The following is a 19,748-nucleotide window of genomic DNA, read 5'->3' on the forward strand; positions in this document are numbered from 1 at the left end:
AAGGCAGTGTGACCTCTCTTACCGCTGTTCTATACATTTAAACACACTTGCACAAGTTCTCATTATTAGAGTTACTTCCATGTTACCACATGCATTATTTCTCTTACCCAAAGATGGTATTATTGTTCCAGAAAGGCCTTCGACTCCTTCATAAGACTCAGCTCTGCCTCAGCCAGGAAATTGGTTCCTTCCTTCTTTTCTTTTGGTGGCATCTGTTCCATTGTAGTCCTGAGACTCTGGTGCACAATTGGGAGGATCATAATCCGTTGGGAGGGGAGTTGACGTTTCCCTGGACAACCTGTGGTTAAAGGGACAGCAGCTTATAAGAGACACCTAGGAGGGGAGAGAGGAAATGCAGGAACAACTTCCCTTTATGATTCAGTGCTAAGCCCCAGCACATTAGTGGATTATTCTTGTCCATGGAGTTGATAATATCAAGATCCATTGTGCTTCGATGACCTATAATCAGAGCCTCACGGCATGATTTCCAAACAGTCTAGAACATTGGCATGCTTGACTATTGTGATATAGCTGGATGTAGCTTGGCAAACCTGGAAAAGGACAGCTAAAGGAATCATATCAGAAGTCTCACCTCACTACTAGGTGACTGTCCTGACATTGTCTCACTTGGAAATAATTTTGAGAGAATGTTGCTGACTGGTTTGAATATAAACTTTGCCTGCTTGTACCTTTGTGGATGTCAGTTGCTGGCAACAAGGATTGGGTTTCATGAAGTCTGTGGCTAAAAGTTGCTTGCTGATGACAATGATCAAACAGTGACATTTTTCACCTTCAGAGTTCATTGTTACCCCACATGATATCCAGAAGAGAGTATCTCTCATGTGCTCAGACATCAACAGGGCTCCTTGGTCCTTTAATGAATGAAGGCCAAGGCCAAGCCCAAGGTGGTAGACTGAATAAAGGCACTCCAAAGATATCCATGTCCTAATCCCCAGAAACTGTATGTTACCCAATACAGCAAAAGGGAATTTGCAGGTGTTAAGGATCTTGAGATGGGGTGATTATCCTAGCTTATCTGGGTGGGCGTGATGTAATATAAGAGGCTGATAGCAGCTGGCACAGCACCTGGAAAATAGCACTGGTTCAACCAATAACAGTGCTCCTTAGGAGGTGGCAATCTCCTCCCTTGCACATTCCATCCCCCTGGGCAGGGGTGTGTGTGTAGAGAGGTTCCTAGAGGAGATGAAACTTGAGTTGGGCTTTGGAGGATGGCAAGACTGTGAGTAGGTGGAAAAGAGAGCAGGCAGGCATCTCAGAAAGGGACCACAACATGGAGAAGGCCCAGCTGTACCTGGATCTTCCATGGTTTGGCTGATCCATACATTCTTGATTCACCAAGCCAGAACATTCTTTTCTCCCCTCAAGCAATATAGTTTGGGATTCAGTTACTTACCATCAAAAAAGTTATTGACTAGTATAGTTTTGGTTCCTTCCAGTTTGTGGGCTAGAAACGGCATTAGAAGTCAACCAATCTTTCTATTTCACTTGGGTGGCACCCCCAACTCCTGTGTGTCCTAGAATCTTCACTTCCTATAGATCCACTACAACATCACCAGGGTAGCCATCCTAAATACCTCTTGTTTAAAAAACATTTCCTATCTCACACATCACCTTCCTTACCACCATTAAGGTATAATCAACTACTCCCTCTTTAAACTAGTCACATGACATGCAACAGTTTGGTGGCTAACTTCTTTAAATACCTCTTCCCCAGAATGTAATGGCCTCCAGGACAGGTGCCATGTCTTATTCATCCATGACACCTTTATTCCTACTGCATAGCCTGAAATATTGTAGTGTCCACTAATTATTTGGCCCCCACCTTTGGCTTGTCTCTGTGTAGAGTGATATGGTTCTTATCAGTCTCCTTGAATTTCTGAAGAGGATGTCAGTCCAAATCCCACCTCAATGGACTATCTTGACTTAGTGGCTGTGTTATAGTTATGTGTCTGCTTCTAAACCTTCATATAATTTGCTATTATCAAACTGTGTATTGCTGAAATGCTCTGTTGCCTTGGGCACAGAAATGAACCGAAGAGAAATTCATTGCTGAATTTAGTGTAGGAATGACAAATATGATGTTCACAGGAAGATGCAGGAGAAAACTTTCTCTCTGACCTGAATATCAGGAAAAAGTGGGATTTTTTTCTAGGCACCTGGTCTGTATTTGTCATATGGACACTACATGTGCCCAATCATGCCTCTTTCCCTCTTTCATCTGGATGGAGGAAAGCTCTAGCCAAATTTCTGGCACACTTCTGGAAAATGGATAGGTCTTTGTGGCATACATTTTATATACTCATCTCACTCTGGTTTTTGATCTGGCTTTTCTACCCTATTTTGTATTCATTATGTATTCATTTCCTACCCTATTTTGTATTCATTTCCTCAGTTCCTTTTTCTTTTTTTTTTAAGTTTAAAAAAAATTTTTATTTATTTTGAGAGAGACAGAGGCAGTGTAAGCAGGGTAGGGGCAGAGAGATGGAGAGAGAGAATCCCAAGCAGGCTCCACACTGTCAGTTCAGAGCCTGATGTGGGGCTTGAACTCATGAACGTTGAGACCATGACCTGAGCCGAAACCGAGAGCGAGATGCTTAACTGACTGAGCCACCCAGGCGCCCCAGTTCCTTTTTCTAAAGAAAAATATTTTATTCCATACCTCTATAACCACAATTATTTCCTGATTTGGCACTGCACAGCTTTTCCACTTTGGTATCGTATTAGTGATAGCCACCATCATCCCCTTCCACAATGATTTTCACACAGTTCTTATCAAAAAAAGACATTGAATCCATTCTTTGTTCTATTTCCCTGAATATAATTTTAATAAGAATTCTTATTTTAGAATAGTTTCAATTTACAGAAAACTGGCAAAGACAGTACAGAGAGTTCCAGGGAATGTTTTTTCCTTGGCTAGACTGGGGTCACTGCTGTTGGGGAAGATCATCACAGCAGTGCCATATCAAGGGTGCCTGCTATTAACTTGACCTGTCGCTGATGATGTTAACCTTGATCACCTGGCTGAGGTAGTGATTTTTAGGTTTCTCCACATGGATGCGGTCATGATAGTCATATAGTTGAGGAGATAGGCTATTCTAAGAACTTGGTTGTTATGCAGACAATCCTAGATATCTGCCTCACTTATTACATGTTTTTTTACACACAAGTCTCAGGGCCAGGAGCTGGGGATGTGAGACAGTACTCAGTATTCTCTCTCAAGGATGCCATGAAAAACAATCACTAATTCCTGGACGACTCGCTCTTGAATTCCACTTCTCAGATATTTTCTCTCCTTACTGCTTTCATTCAAAATTTGGGGCACAGTCATCCAACCATGTTCACTTGGGATCCATTTGTCTCTTTGAGCATCTCTGAGGTCTTTGCTTCGTTTGGATTGTAAGAGCTGAATTCTCCTTCCTACAAGGGGCAATATGTACTCTATGCTTTTTTACTTGGTTACACAAGTGTCCTACGGGAGCTTTTTACCTAAGCAAGGAAGGCAAGGTAACAAGCCACCACTGTTAAATTGCCACCAGCCCTCTAATGGTTCCTTTGGAAGGGCCAAGATTTCATCCAGTGATGACAATCACCAGGGACCTTGTTATGCTGGAGACCTCAGGGAGTATATGGACATGCAGCTTGCACCATTAGCTAGGCCTTTTGGGAACATACTTCATCGCTGGCAAGTGAGAGGTAGTACTTATAATCCAGCATAGGTTTTGAGGGGGAGATTGCAAATTATATCAGAATAGACAATCTACACTTAACCCCTTAGCTAAACTTATTGGATCAGAGGCTGAGAATGTTGAATCACTCCTCACGGTTGGATAAGAATAAGAATCCAGAAGATAGGCGTCTGAAACCCCCCAGAGATCTGTTTTGTTTGGAAACTGTCCACATGGTAATAACAACTATCCTTTACATGTATATAGTACTTTATAATTTCTTGAGATCTCATATGCTATTATTTCAGGTATTCCTCACAAAAAGCCTATCAAGTAGGCACTACTAGTACTATTTTATAAATGAGGAAACTGGAACCCTGAGAGGCTAAGTAGTTGGCTCAGCCTACGTATTATTTTAATGCTTGATTCTTTCTCTTTGTTATTGTCATCAATTTCCAGCATCATGAGTTCGGGCTCTTGCAACCTGTAATGACGACTAATGAATTTTTTTGACTAATAAATTTTTGAAATAAGATTATAAACTGAAATATATAATTATATATATTAATGTATACACACACAACACACACACACACACACACACACGCAAACACACACACACAGTGTTTCAGTCTAATGAAGTAATTTTTTTTTTATAGCTTGAATAGTCCCAGAGTGATTCATGGGAGCCCGTTCAGTCTGGCTTCTGTTTTTTTTTTTGTCGTTGTTGTTTTTTTTTTTTTTTTTTATATGACCTGTTGACTGACCCCATCAGTCTTTGAAAGCTTGCTTGCTTTCTGGCACAATGAGATGTCCCAGGCTGCTTTTGTACATTTCTTGTCAAGGTTCTAAAATCAGCCATTTTTTAAGGAGTCCTGGTTTCTTTCAATGAAAAATGATATTTTACAAGCAGTTAATCAACATCCACTTGCTGTTGTGCTTTATTAATATAAGAATGATTGACTAGTCAGATTTGGCCTTACAGTATAGTATTAGAACAGTGACTGGGGCATTCTGGCCAATACTGCACTATATGAGAAAGGATATAGCTCATAGCTATTAAAATAAAATAAATGAGGTGGTACTGTTACTGTCTTTGTCATTCTTGGATGAGATGGCACATACATTAAATGATAGTTGACCATGAGTTGCAGTATTTTCTATGCAAACATACCAGTTAGAGTAACAAATGTTGTTACCATTGACTCTATTGCTTTTTAAAAAGTGTATTTATTTTGAGAAGGAGAGACTGCATGCACGAGCAGGTGAGGGGCAGAGAGAGAGAGGGAGAGAGAGAATCCCAAGCAGTCTCTGTGCTGTCAGCACAGAGTCTGACATGGGGCTCTATCCCATGAACCCTGAGATCATGACCTGAGCCAAAACCAAGAGTCAAATGCTTAACCGATTAACTCACCTACCAGGCACCCCTACCATTGACTTTAAACTCTAGCTCTGGAGCTTTCTGGCCTGAGTGGATACTTGCCCTAGGCAGAGTAATATCTTCAGGAGTTCCCAAGGGATGAAAGGAAACTTAGATGCCAGATGTGATGATTAAAACATCGACTCCACTTCTTTCTCCAGGCCAGTGGGCAGGACACCAGGTGCAGCCAGAAGAAGAAAGAGCTATTGTTTCCTATGAAGGGAAAGGAAAACTAGTATTTAAGAGTTTAAGCCAAATTAGTGACCTGCAATTCAGGGCCTCAGACAGTGTAGGTAGATTAACATGTATATTGTTTCACACTTTACCCTAAATGTTGAGGCATGAGGGAGGTTTTTGGTTTGCCGCATTTCTCGTTTATTCAGATGGATGTTCAGATCATGAAAAATAAGAAGAGAATGTACCAGCACAATTAAATACTTTTGGAGCTATGTCATTTTCCTCCCTTACTCCTTTGGAATATAACCCTTTGGAGGGGTTTCTGTCTGTTCTGTTCACTATTCTATCTCTAGCACTTTGGGTAATGCCTGGCACATGGTAGCTTTCCCAGTATTTGTTGAATGAATTAATGTATATCTTCCACAGAAACATTAACATGGGTAGGCTCTTTTTTGAGAGACATTCTTTTTGCCCTTGCTTGGTTCGCATATGCATTTTCCTTCCAGGGAGGTGTTTGTGGTCTGAATGCAGCTATTATTTGGTTTTCCATTATCAGCTGCCTTGTCAGATTGAACGGTCATACTGACAAAATACCTAGAGGAGTGTGTTCCACTAATGGACTTGGAGTTTTTAATTTTGAATGGACTTATTAGTAACATACACATACACACATATACACATACATATACACACATACAAATGTTTTCTGTGGGCATGTGTCTTACATAAATAGAACTAGTGATTTGTCATTCCTAGTAAAACTATTAATTTGTCATCCCTAGTAAAACTCAGAGAGGGTCCAATTTGTATCAGGATAAACTATGCTATGCTGTGTATCAAATAATCACTCAGATCTTGGTGGTGTATGGCATAACAAAGGTTTGCTTTGTTTTTTTGTTTTTGTTTGTTTGTTTTTTGTTTTTATTTTTATTTTTTTGCTCTTGCTACTTGTCCATGATGGGTCTTCAGTGACCTGGCAGATGGAACAACAGTTATTTGAAGGGTTGCCAGTAGATGTGGAGGAGTAAACAATTATATGTTCTAGCCTAGAAAAGATGGACATCATTCCTACTCATTGGTCAGAACTTGCCCCTTGGCCAGAGTGCATATTCTCACATTACTTGGGGGATGAATAGCTGGGTAATGACTACCATAGTTGTCCTTTTACAAGAATATGTTAGATTCATTCTATTTTTGGAGGTCTTTCATAACATAACCCAATAGAACTTTTCCAGAGGAGCAATACTTAAAAAAGTAAAGACTTACCATTTTGTAAACCTAGCAAACTAGATCTTATATACAGTAGATGGTGACAACCATAGACTTTTTGGAATCGGAGAGAATGAAGTTCCAATTTCAGCTCTGCTGCATAGTGGCTGTGGGGTATTATGTAAAACCCCACAGTGTCTCTAAGACACTTAGTGACTTAGTGTTTTAGTGTCTCTAAACTAGACACTAGGGGTTTTAGTGTCTCTAAAACCCCTTAGTGTCTCTAAGATTAGTATTCTAATTTCTAAAATGCTTAACAGGATGAAATTGTTGTGAATAAAAAATGAAATTATGTACAAAGGTGTCCAACACCTTTGGACCAAATCAATACCTGTTAGCTAGCTTGAGAGATGGAAAAGTCTTGATATTTTATGAATTGGTGCCTCTTGGGCTAAGTGTTCTTGGCAGGCAATGCTTTTATGTTCTCTGGAGGGCTGGCAATTAAGATTGCTCACATTTCTCTGTGGGAGAATGTTCATGAAAGAGCAGTTCTTTTGAAATGATTCTTCAGCTCACTCCATTTAGAATTCATTAATTTTCTGCATCCACCCACAATCTTTCCACACATATTCTCCTTACTTCAGACTGTCTGGAAGTCTTAGTATTAGAGAGTCTGAACCTTAAATATCTATCAGAATCTCCAGGAAGATTTTCAAAGCACCTACGTCTGGGTCCCACTTCAGACCAATTAAATCAGGCTATCTGAGAGAGGGGACACAGTCATCTCTATTTTTAGAAAGTACTTGTTTGTTTTTTTAATTTTTTAACGTTTATTCATTTTTTGATAGAGACAGAGCGTGAGTGGGGGAGGGGCAGAGACAGAATCCAAAGCAAACTCCAGGCTCTGACCTGTCAGCACAGAGCCCGACCTTGGGCTCAAACTCATGGACCGTGAGATCATAACCTGAGCCGAAGTCGGATGCTCAACCGACTGAGCCACCCAGGCGCCCCATTTAGAAAGTACTTCTTAGTGACTCTAATGAGCAGAGAGGACTGAGAACCACTGCTCTACATATCCTTGCTCTTGCCTACCTCTCTAGCCTTATCTATTCCCACTTTTCGCTCCCTTGCCCACCATGCTCCAGCCATCTTCTTTGTTCATTGAACATGCCAAAGTTGTTCCTACTTCAGGGCCTTTGCATTCACTGTTCCCTTAGCCTGGAATACATCAACTCAAATTTTCAACTCACATTTTCATATAACTGATTCTTGTTCACCAGGTATCAAGTCAAATGTCACATTTTCAGAATGTCACATTATCACCCCTCATCCTGTATTATTTCCTTTTTTACAAGCTTTTTAAACATTTATTCATTTTTTTATAGAGAGAGACAGAACATGAGTGGGGGAGGGGCAGAGAGAGAGGGAGACACAGAATCTGAAAGAGCCTCCATGTTCTGAACTGACAGCACAGAGCCCGACGCAGGGCTTGAACTCACGGACTGTGAGATCATGACCTGAGCGGAAGTCGGATGCTTAACTGACTGAGCTATCCAGGCGCCCCTATTATTTCCTTTCTAACACTTCATGGTATTTGGGCTATTGCTGATTAATTTGCTTGTTTACTGCCTATATCCTAGCTATTCTTTTTTAATTTTTTAACATTTTTTATTTTTGAGACAGAGAGAGACAGAGGACGAGCAGGAGAGAGAGAGAGAGAGAGAGAGAGAGAGAGAGAGAGAGAGAGAGAGAGAGAATGAGAATCTGAAGCAGGCTCCAAGCTTCGAGCAGTCAGTACAGAGCCCAACGCGGGCCTCAAACCCACCAACTGCGAGATCATGACCTGAGCCAAAGTCAGATGCAAAACCGACTGAGCCACCCAGGTACCACTATCCTAATGAGTTTTTAAAAAATATTTATTTATTTATTTATTTGTTTATTTATTTATTTATTTATTAATTTACATACTTGCTTATTTATTTTGAGGGAGACAGTGTGAGTAGGGGAGGGGCAGAGAACCCGACACAGGGCTTGATCCCACCAACCGTGAGATCATGATCTGAGCTGATGTCAAGAGTCTTATGCTTAACTGACTGAGCCACCCAGGTGCCCTTGACTATCTCTTCATTATTATATGAGATCTACAAAGGTAGAGACTTTATCTGATTTATTCACTATAGTATGCCCAAGGCATAGAACAGCATGTGACACGTAAGAGATACTTAAATAAACATTTGTTCAATAAATTATTTTTGTCTGCTGTTCACTGATGTCATTATATAAATCATTTTAACAATAAATTCTTATGATGTATTTACAAAACAATTATTTCCTTATAAGCAAGTCTTGCAGCTTCTATATGTCCCATGCTCCTTTACACAATTCATATTAACTATTTGTTATAGGGAGAAAAAAGAAACAATCTGGATACATATCCATTGGTATTACTATCTTATACTATGAACTTTGCCCTATTTAGTTTTCCATTGTACCTACTTTTTTCTCTTGCTGGTTACCATCATTCCAAAGATTTCTTGGGTTGGAAAGCATTGAAGTTGCTTTTCCCTAAACTCCTCTCTCTAGTGATCATTAAGAAGAAGAAAATGCATGGAACTTGAAGTCAAAGGTTTGAGTTCGAATTTTGACCCAGAAACTTATCAGGGGAAACCACGTAACCTCTCTGAGCCTGTTAATGAAGTAGGACACTAATAGCTCCTATCACACAAAAAAAATTGTATAAAATAAAATGAGAAACTATAGGTAAAATTAGCTTGTATTTTGTGAAGATTCAGTAAATACATTAAAAAGATGTACCATTCAAAATACCACTTAGAATTTTGTCATTTCTTTCTGTCCCTCCTGCTATTGTATAAGAATCGGGGAAGGGATCTCCTTCTCAGTCTCCCTACCTCCATCCTTCTCTCTTCTGGACCATAAATATACTCTAGCCAAGCCTCTTATTGAGGCAATCATGTTCATTGCATTTCTATCCTCCTTGGGAACCTGGTGGCTTTTACTTGTCATCCCCAGACTCCTCTGTCTGTTTCTCAAATTCCCTTAAAGTGTCCTTCTTGCTTCCTCATGGTTCACGGTGTATGATCGCTGCAGTGACTTAGAAATGACTGAGGCTTTTGGTGACAGATCACCTGAATAAATGAATAGTTGGGATTTTGATGAAATAATGTCACTGCTTTTATACAGGTATTTCTATGAGAATCCCCCCTTAGTCAAGTATAAATACTCTGTGCCTTCTGCTTCATCTCACTTAGACCCAATTTTCTCATTTCTAAAACGGGACTAATCACAGTACATACAGGTGTTGGCAGAATGAGTGAGAAAACACGTGGGATGCCTTTTGTGAAAACATCCTTGCAGTCTCAGAACTTGAAAGTTACCTCCTTCTATCCCTTTGTACATGCCACATTACCTAGGTGGTCATAATTACCTGTTTACGGAAGAGAACACCCAGCTGCCTTAGATGTTGCCTTCTGCTTCTAAGGGAGGAAATTGTGTTTCAAGTGAGAAGTAAGGGTGTCAACTCGTAGTCTGGTCATTTAGAAGTTATCTATCTAATCTTAGAAGTTGAGGTATAAGTTGTCCAAGGCCACACTACTGGTAAAAATTAGGATCATACTGGTAAAGTCTTCATCAGTCTTCTGGTGCTAAATTCTGACCTCTTCCACTGTACCAGCCTACTCTTCTAAATAATTATATAAAAATGTGTGCATTTTATTTTCATGTTTTAGGAAGTTGTTCATGCCCTCACATTGTACAATTTTCTCTTGGACCAGTCAGTATTGAAGGATGGAGCTTTAGAAGTAGAAGGCACCATAGAGCTCCAGACACTTTACCCAACAAAAGAAAAGGAAATAATATCTACTTGCCTTGAGAGGTTGTGAAATCAAAGGAAAAAGTCACCTGCTCCCACACTGCAATTTCAGTTGAGAGTTACTGACTCTTGAAACAGACATTTCTGAGGCAGATCAGACGTTGTCTGTATTGATATACATGATGAGGAAAGCCTTGTATTATAAGATTTTAAAAAAAGCAGAATATAAGATTATAAAAGCCAGAGAAGAAACCCAGTGGGAACAAGTCCATTCATGAAAGTGTATTAAGAAATCCCAGATATTACCATGATTGAATTGAGCCACCAAGAGAGACATGCATGGGGATATGGATTATACTTTGGCTTCTGGGAGCTTCCACCAGCCACCATCAGAAATACTAATTTGGGGAATCCAGTTTGAACATTGCCTAGCTTAATAGTTTTCAAAGTATGTTTTGGGGATCTTTAGAATCAGAGTCATTTGGGGGTACTTTAACTTGTTACCCTATTTGGGTTATTTCTCTCATTATTTACATGCACAGACATACATACACATATATGAATATACACATATATATGTATATACACATTTTTTTCTAAATCATTTGAAAGTTAGTTGCAGACATTACTCTCTTCACATTTAAATTCTTCAGCATTCCAACGTCGCTCCTTATCAGGGAAATACAAATCCAGACCACACTCAGATATCACCTCACGCCAGTCAGAGTGGCCAAAATGAACAAATCAGGAGACTATAGATGCTGGAGAGGATGTGGAGAAACGGGAACCCTCTTGCACTGTTGGTGGGAATGCAAATTGGTGCAGCCACTCTGGAAAGCAGTGTGGAGGTTCCTCAGAAAATTAAAAATAGACCTACCCTATGACCCAGCAATAGCACTGCTAGGAATTGACCCAAGGGATACAGGAGTACTGATGCATAGGGGCACTTGTACCCCAATGTTTATAGCAGCACTCTCAACAATAGCCAAATGATGGAAAGAGCCTAAATGTCCATCAACTGATGAATGGATAAAGAAATTGTGGTTTATATACACAATGGGGTACTACATGGCAATGAGAAAGAACGAAATATGGCCCTGTGGATGGAACTGGAGAGTGTGATGCTAAGTGAAATAAGCCATGCAGAGAAAGACAGATACCATATGTTTTCACTCTTATGTGGATCCTGAGAAACTTAACAGAAACCCATGGAGGAGGGGAAGAAAAAAAAAAAAAGAGGTTAGAGTGGGAGAGAGCCAAAGCATAAGAGACTCTTAAAAACTGAGAACAAACTGAGGGTTGATGGGGGGTGGGAGGGAGAGGTGGGTGGGTGATGGGTATTGAGGAGGGCACCTTTTGGGATGATCACTGGGTGTTGTATGGAAACCAATTTGACAATAAATTTCATATATTGAAAAAATAAAAATAAAAAAAATAAAACCAAAGACATTCACATTTAAACTAAAAAATAAATAAATAAATAAATTCTTCAGCATTCATCCTTGAAACATAAGGACACTCTCCTGTATAACAATAGTACTGTTTCACACCTAAAATAATTAAACATAATTCCTTAATACAATTTATACCTATTCCAAACTAAAATCTCCTCAATTGTCTCAAAATGTCTTTTTTTTTTTTTAAATATCTAGGATCCAAACAAGATCCATGTGATGCATTTTGTTGTTATGTTTTGTTGGTCCTTTCTGACCTCGAGGAATCCTTCTGCTTTTGTTCCCATGCCATTGCCTTTGAATCCAGGTGAGTAATCTTGTTGAATATCTCACATACTGCATGTGCGTGATTGTTTCCTCATTGCTGTGGTCTGAATATTTGCATCCCCCATCCCAAATTTGTTTTGAAATCCTATCCCCCAAGGAGATGATATTAGGAGGTGGGGACTTTGGGAGGTTATTAGGGATCACCTAATAGTTTTTATTTATTTATTTATTTATTTATTTATTTATTTATTTATTTATTTTTGAGAGAGATAGAGAGACAGAGTGCAAGCAGGGGAGGGGCAGAGAGAGAGGGAGACACAGAATCCAAAGCAGGCTCCAGGCTCTGAGCTGTCAGCACAAAGCCTGAACCCACAAACTGTGGTCTCAAACCCACAAACTGTGAGATCATGACCTGAGCCGAACGAATGCTGGACAGTTAACTGACTGAGCCACCCAGGCAGCCCAAAACTACAATGTTTTTTTTAACCAATTGCAATGATTATTCTTTTTGATGCCTAAATTTTATCAAGTTAGGTCAATGACAGCCCTTTGACATGCCCCATCATTATTTGATTACTTCTTTACTTTCTGATATAACAAGAGGTCCCAGGCTTACCTGGTATTTTCTCTGCTCTACACTTGGAAACATCAATTTCTCACAGGATCTCCTTGAAAAGGGAGTGGTATTTAGAAGTCATGATCTAGGCTCTATGTTGATTCATTACTATTAGACACCATTGTTTTGAGGACCTTTTAAGCATACAAAACTGAGAAAAACAATTTCCAAATCAAAATTAACATTACAGGTTTTTTTTAATGTTTAAGGCACATTTGTTTACCTTTTCCTGTAAACTGTCTATTCATGTATTTTGCCTAATTTCCTATCAAGTTTGATATTTTTCTCTTTAAAGAATTGTGGATATATCAGGGATATAAACTCTATATTTTTTATATAACTTGCCAATATTTTTACTCAGTACTTCATTTGTGATATCTGACCCCCATTAACCAGCCTGGAGCTAACTTCTGAAGAAGGGCTCCTATTCACACAAGCAAAATATGGGCAGAAGAAAATGGAACTCCTGTTTTTCAGCTGTCAGGCACTGTTCTGGTTGAACATTTTCTCATTTGCAGCTCATAAAATGTCTTTGAATATTTTTTCTTACCTGAAATCTATATGGCTAACATGTTTTAAAATTCAGTATTTTTCAGTTTTTATTAAGGTGATAATGATATCTAGAGCCATGCTACTCCCCTTGCAGGATCAGAAGCTGCATCTTGAGATCATACTCATAAATATTTCTGCATTGGTGAATATTCCTATTAATTAGAATGAATAAAGACTATACATGGTTTCACTTCCTGATAGGTTGGGTTTTGTTGCCAAATGAGATATGAAAAGCACTTTTGTTTTTCAGAGCTTCTCAGATTTCGGAATGGTAGATAAGAGATGTTGGACCTCTATCACCCTTTCTTTATAGGGAGGGGATAGGAGTTTTGGTGTTTGTTTGTTTGTTTGTTAACAAAACACATCCTCTGACTTTTATCCTTTTCTTCTTTTTCTCTTTGTTTTGTAAGGCAGGGAGGAGAGAGCAAACTTCAGAGCATGAGGATTCAAGTGAATCCCATGAAAACTGTGGTGTCTCTCCACTTCTCTTCCCTCCCCCCGCCTGCAGCCGGGGTGAGACTGAGATGTGTAGCCCCTCTGATAGCCCAGTATTCTTTATAACCAGCATTTAACCAATATTCGTTATACACTTGTTCAACATCTGTTTGGGGGAAAGGCTGTTTGCTGTATGGGGAGGGTGAAAAAGAAGGGCATAGGTGACAGCATGCAGCCTCATCCCCAGAGTTCCAAGCAAATCAGCTGTGCCGCCAGACTTGCATGCCCCTCTTAGCCAGAATGGAAGCTCTGCAGTTGGTCTGAACTACTTTCCGTAGTTGCGTGTGTTGCAACTACTTGCTTTTTCTCATGTGTCTTTTATAGGATTCTTTTTTTTTCCTTTGTTTTAATGTTTATTTATTTATTTATTTATTTTTGTTTTATTTTTTTTTATTTTTTTTCAATATATGAAATTTATTGTCAAATTGGTTTCCAAACAACACCCAGTGCTCATCCCAAAAGGTGCCCTCCTCAATACCCATCACCCCCCCTCCCCTTCCTCCCACCCCCCATCAACCCTCAGTTTGTTCTCAGTTTATAAGAGTCTCTTATGCTTTGGCTCTCTCCCACTCTAACCTCTTTTTTTTTTTTTTTTCCTTCCCCTCCCCCATGGGCTTCTGTTAAGTTTCTCAGGATAAGTTTCACATAAGAGTGAAAACATTAGGATTCTTACAAAGTATCCCAAATTACTTCCAGCCACACACTCTCACTCTCTCTGAGAGGAATTATAATACTACATATTTCTTTGTCTTATCACATTTCTGGTTCCCTTTATAGATTAAGCCCCAGACAAATATGTTGTAGGCCCTAGTCTGTAATGAAATATTTCCCCAGTTGGAGGTTGTCTCACTTCATTGTCTCTCCCTTATCTGGCTGCATAAGGCCTCCTTCTGTCCTGTGGGAGTGTTATGGTTTTTATATTCTGGATTTTCATGTCCTGTCTCCTTTTCCATCAAAACCAACCTATCCTGTCTCCTTGTGCCTCAGGGCACTACTGAAAATCTGCTAAGTGATTTCATCATGTAAAGAAATGACTGGATTAATGATCCACTTCTCCCCCAGTTTTGATCTGTGAGATAATAATACCTGTACTCAAAGTTCTCTAATGGCGAGCAGGCATTTTAGGTCATAGCATGTAAGTGGAAGGACTGTATATTGAGGACTTTTAATTTCATAATCAGCACATCACCCTATGTTATTACCTCTTGCACACATAGCTTTCATATGAATTACACTATGTGGAGTTTTAAAAAGTAGCTTCAGTTTGTAGCACATTTGATAGCTAATGGGATACTATCTTTACTTTGTAGCAAGCTCTTAAAAATCAATCAGAAAAAGACAAACATTCATGTATTAAAATGAGAGAGAGACCAATAAACATAAGAAAAATTTCAATCTTACTAATAATCAAAGAACAAATAAGACTAGCATGAAATATTTTTCACTTGTCACATTGGCAAAAACTTAAAATCTGATAATATCCTGTGTAACTTGCTCTTCTACTGTCTGAAAGAGTTTTTGTAAATTTGGTGTTATTTCTCCCATAAATTTTTGATAGGACTTACCAGTAAAACCACTTGGGACTAGGGCTTTCCTTCTGGTAAGTTTGTTAATAAATATTTCAGTTATTACAATACATATTGGATTTTTTAGGCTTTTTGTTTTATTTTGTGTGGTAAGTTATAAATTTTTTAAGGAATCTTTCCATTTCATCTATATTGTTGAATTTGTTGACATGAAACTGTTCATAGTATTTTCTTATTATCTTTAAATTTTTTTTTAACGTTTATTTATTTTTGAGACAGGGAGAGACAGCATGAACGGGGGAGGGTCAGAGAGAGAGGGAGACACAGAATCAGAAACAGGCTCCAGGCTCTGAGCTATCAGCACAGAGCCTGATGCGGGGCTCGAACTCATGGACCGCGAGATCATGACCTGAGCCGAAGTCAGATGCTTAACCGACTGAGCCACCCAGGCGCCCCTAACATTTATTTATTTTTAAGACAATGCAAGAGACAGAGTGCAAGCAGCGGAGGGGCAGATAGAGGGAGACACAGAATCCAAAGTGGGCTCCAGGCTCTGAGCTATCAGCCCAGAGCCTGACGTGAGGCTCGAACCCACAAACCGTGGGATCATGACCTGAGCCGAAGTCAGACGCTTAACCGACAGAGCCACTCAGGCACCCCTCTTATTATCTTTCTAATACGTGTAAGTGATATCTGTAGTGATAACCCCTTTTTTTCTGATTTTGGCAAACAAAAATTTTATGGTAAAGGATGATCATCTGAGTGTTTGTAAAGTAAAAAAATTGAAAAACTAAACAAGGGTGGTGGGTGGCTCAGTAGGTTAAGTGTCTGACTCTTGGTTTCAGCTCCAGTCATGATTTCATGGTTCATGAGTTTGAGCCTGGAGTTGGGCTCTGCACTGACACCATGGGGCCTGCTTGGGATTCTGTCTCTCTCTCCCTCTCTCTCTCTGCCCTTCCCCTGCTCACATGCTCTCTCTCTCAAAATAAATAAACTTTAAAAAAGAAAAACAAAAAAAAAAGCCCTCTGAATGTCCAACAATAAGAGATTAGTAAAGTAAAAAACTTTACCATTTTGACGGAATGAACTACTATATGGCCCTTAAAATCATACTAAACTATAGGGGTGGCTGGGTGGCTCAGTCAATTGAATGTCCAACCTTGGCTCAGGTCATGATCTCACAGTCTGTGAGTTTGAGCCCCACATTGAGTTCTGTGCTGACAGCTCAGAGCCTGGAGCCTACTTCGGATTCTGTGTCTCCCTCTCTCTCTCTGACCCTCCCCTGCTCAAACTCTCTTTCTCTCTCTTTCTCAAATAAGCATTTAAAAATTTATATTAAACTATAATGAAATACTATGGCATACGTACCAGAATGACTAAAATGTAAAAGGTTCACAACAACAAGTGTTGGTGAGGGTGTGGAGCAAATGGAACTTTTTAAAAAAAGCTTTTCTTTAAATTAGTTAACATATAGTTTAATATCAGTTTCAGGTGTACAATTTAGTGTTTAGTGATTCAGCACTTTCATACAATACCAGGTATTCATCACACGTGAAAAACGTGTATTCTGCTACTTTGTGATTGAATGTTGTGAATATATTTGTTAAGTCCATCTTGTCCAGTGTGTCATTCAAAGCCATTGTTTCCTTGTTGATCTTCTGCTTAGATATGTCCATTGCTATAAGTGGGATGTTAAAGAGCCCTACTATTATTGTATTATTATAAATTAGTTTCTTTATGTTTGTGATTAATTGATTTACATATTTGGCTTCTTTCAAGTTGGGGGCATAAATATTTATAATTGTTCGATCTTGTTGGACAGACCCCTTTATTATGATATAGTGTGTTTCTTCATCTCTTATTACAGTCTTTGGTTTAAAATCTAGTTTGTCTGATAGAAATATGGCTACTCCAGCTTTCTTTTGATGTCTATTTGCATGATCAGTGATTCTCCACCGCCTCACTTTCAATCTGAAGGTGTCTTTGGGTCTAAAATTAGTCTCTTGCAAGCAGCATATTGATGGGTTTTGTGTGTTTTTTAAATTTTTTTCTTAATGTTTATTTTTGAGAGAGACAGAGATAGAATACGAGTGGATGAGAGGCAGAGAGAGAGGGAGACACAGAATCCAAAGCAGGCTCCAGGCTCTGAGCTGTCAGCACAGAGCTAGATGCGGGGCTCAAACTCATGAGCTGTGAGACCATGACTTAAGCCAAAGTCGAACGCTCAACCAACTGAGCCACCCAGGCGCCCCGATGGGTTTTGTGTTTAATACATTCTGGTACCCTATGCCTTTTGATTAGAACATTTGGTCTATTTACATTCAGTAATTATTGATAAATATGAATTTAGTGTCATTGTATTATCTATAAATTTCCTGTTCCCTTGGATTATCTCTGTTCCTTTCTAGTCTTTGTTGCTTTTGGTCTCTCTTTCCTGCTCAAAGGGTTTCCTTTAATATTACTTGCAGAGCTGGTTTAGTGTTCACAAAATCCTTTAGTTTTTGCTTGTCTTGGAAACTCTGTATCTTTCTTTCTATTCTGAATGATGGCCTTGCTGGATATAGTATTCTTGGCTGCATATTTTTCTTATTTAGGGCATTGAATATACTATGCCACTCCTGTCTGGCCTGACAAGTTTCTGTGGACAGGTCTGTTGCTAACCTTACATGTGTCCGTTCATAGGTTAAGGACCTTTTGTCCCTTGCTGCTTTCAGGATTCTATTTTTATCTTTGTATTTTGTAATTTTCACAATGATGTGTCTTGGTGTTGACCTGCTTTTATTGATTTTGAGGGGAGTTCTCTGTGCCTCTTGGACTTGAATACTTGTTTCCATCCCCAGATTAGGGAAGTTCTGAGCTATAATTCGTTCAAAAAAACCTTCTGCCCATTTTTCCTACTTTACCTCTTCTGCGATCCGTATGAAACAGATATTATTGTGCTTTATGGAATTGCTGAGTTCTCTAAGTTTATATAAGTGATCTAGTAGTTTTCCTTCCATCTTCTTTTCACCTTCATTACTTTTCAGAATTGTATCTTTTTTATTATCATTATTCTCAAATTAGTTAACATACAGTGTAGTTTTGGCTTTAGGAGTGGAACCCAGTGATTCATCTCTGACATATGACAGTGCTCATCCCGAAAACTGTCTTCCTTAATGCCTGTTACCCATTTAACCCACCTCCCCAGCCCCCCAACAACCCTCAGTTTGTTCTCTGTATATAAGAGTTTCTTGTGGTTTGTCTCCCTCTCTTTTTTCATCTTATTTTTCCTTCCCTTCCCCTATGTTCATCTGTTAAGTTTCTCAAATTCCATGTATGAGTGAAGTGATATGATATCTGTTTTTCTCTGACTGTCTTATTTCACTTAACACAATAACCTTCAGTTCCATCCATGTTGTGGCAAATGGCAAGATTTCATTCTTTTTCATTGCTGAGTAGTATTCCACTGTGTGTGTGTGTGTGTGTGTGTGTGTGTGTGTGTGTGTGTATATATATATATATATATATATATATATATATATACATCACATCTTCTTTATCCATTAATCAGTTGATGGACATTTGGACTCTTTCCATAATTTGACTCTTGTTGATAGCACTGCTATAAACACTGGGGTGCATGTGCCCCTTTGAATCAGGATGTTTGTATCCATTGGATAAATTCCTAGTAGTGCAATTGCTGGGTTGTTTAATTTTTTGAGGAATCTCCATACTGTTTTCCAGAGTGACTGCACCAATTTGCATTCCCACCAACAGTGCAATAGGGTTACTCTTTCTCCACACCGTCAATAATATCTGTTGTTGCCTGAGTTGTTAATTTTAGCCACCCTGACAAGTGTGAGGTGGTATGTGATTGTCGTTTTGGTTTTTATTTCCCTGATGATGAGTGGTGTTGAGCATTTTCTCATGTGTCTGTTAGCCATTGAATGTCTTCTTTGGAAAAGTGTCTGTTCATGTCTTTTTCCCATTTCTTCACTGGATTGTTTTTTTGATCATTGAGTTTGATAAGTTCCTTATAGATTTGGGATATTAACCCTTTATTTGATAATGTCATTTGCAAATATCTTCTCCCATTCCGTTGGTTGCCTTTTAGTTGTCCTGATTCTTTCCTTTGCTGTGCAGAACTTTTTATCTTGATGAGGTCCCAGGAGTTTATTTTTGTTTCTGTTTCTCTTGCCTCTAGAAACATGTCAAGTAGGAAGATGCTGTGGCTGAGATCACAAAGGTTGTTGCCTGTTTTCTCCTCTAGGATTTTGATGGCTTCCTGTTTTACATCTAGGTCTTTCATCCATTTTGAGTTTATTTTTATGCATGGTATAAGAAAGTGGTCCAGGTTCTGTATGTTGCTGTCCAGTTTTCCCACCCCATTTGCTAAAGAGACCGTCTTTTTTCCATTGGATATTCTTTCCTGCTTTGTCAAAGATTAGTTGGCCATATGTTTGTGGGTCCATGTCTGGGTTCTCTATTCTGTTCCACTGATCGATGTGTCTGTTCTTGTGCCAGTACCATATCGTCTT

The 19,748-nt window shown here is 39.1% G+C and overlaps 1 protein-coding gene across 2 annotated transcripts in view; it reads left to right on the plus strand.

The window, feature by feature from the left end:
• Positions 1–19,748, plus strand: part of THUMPD1 (THUMP domain containing 1) — an 89,456-nt gene that overhangs the window by 32,892 nt on the left and 36,816 nt on the right. For both annotated transcript variants that reach the window (XM_042971358.1, XM_042971360.1), the window contains one exon: positions 11,974–12,082. The gene's annotated coding sequence lies outside the window, so the exon portion shown is untranslated. Of the gene's footprint in view, positions 1–11,973; positions 12,083–19,748 lie in introns of those variants that run through there.

The sequence above is a fragment of the Panthera tigris genome, chromosome E3, assembly GCF_018350195.1.
Source record: "Panthera tigris isolate Pti1 chromosome E3, P.tigris_Pti1_mat1.1, whole genome shotgun sequence".
Taxonomy (NCBI): Eukaryota; Metazoa; Chordata; class Mammalia; order Carnivora; family Felidae; genus Panthera; species Panthera tigris.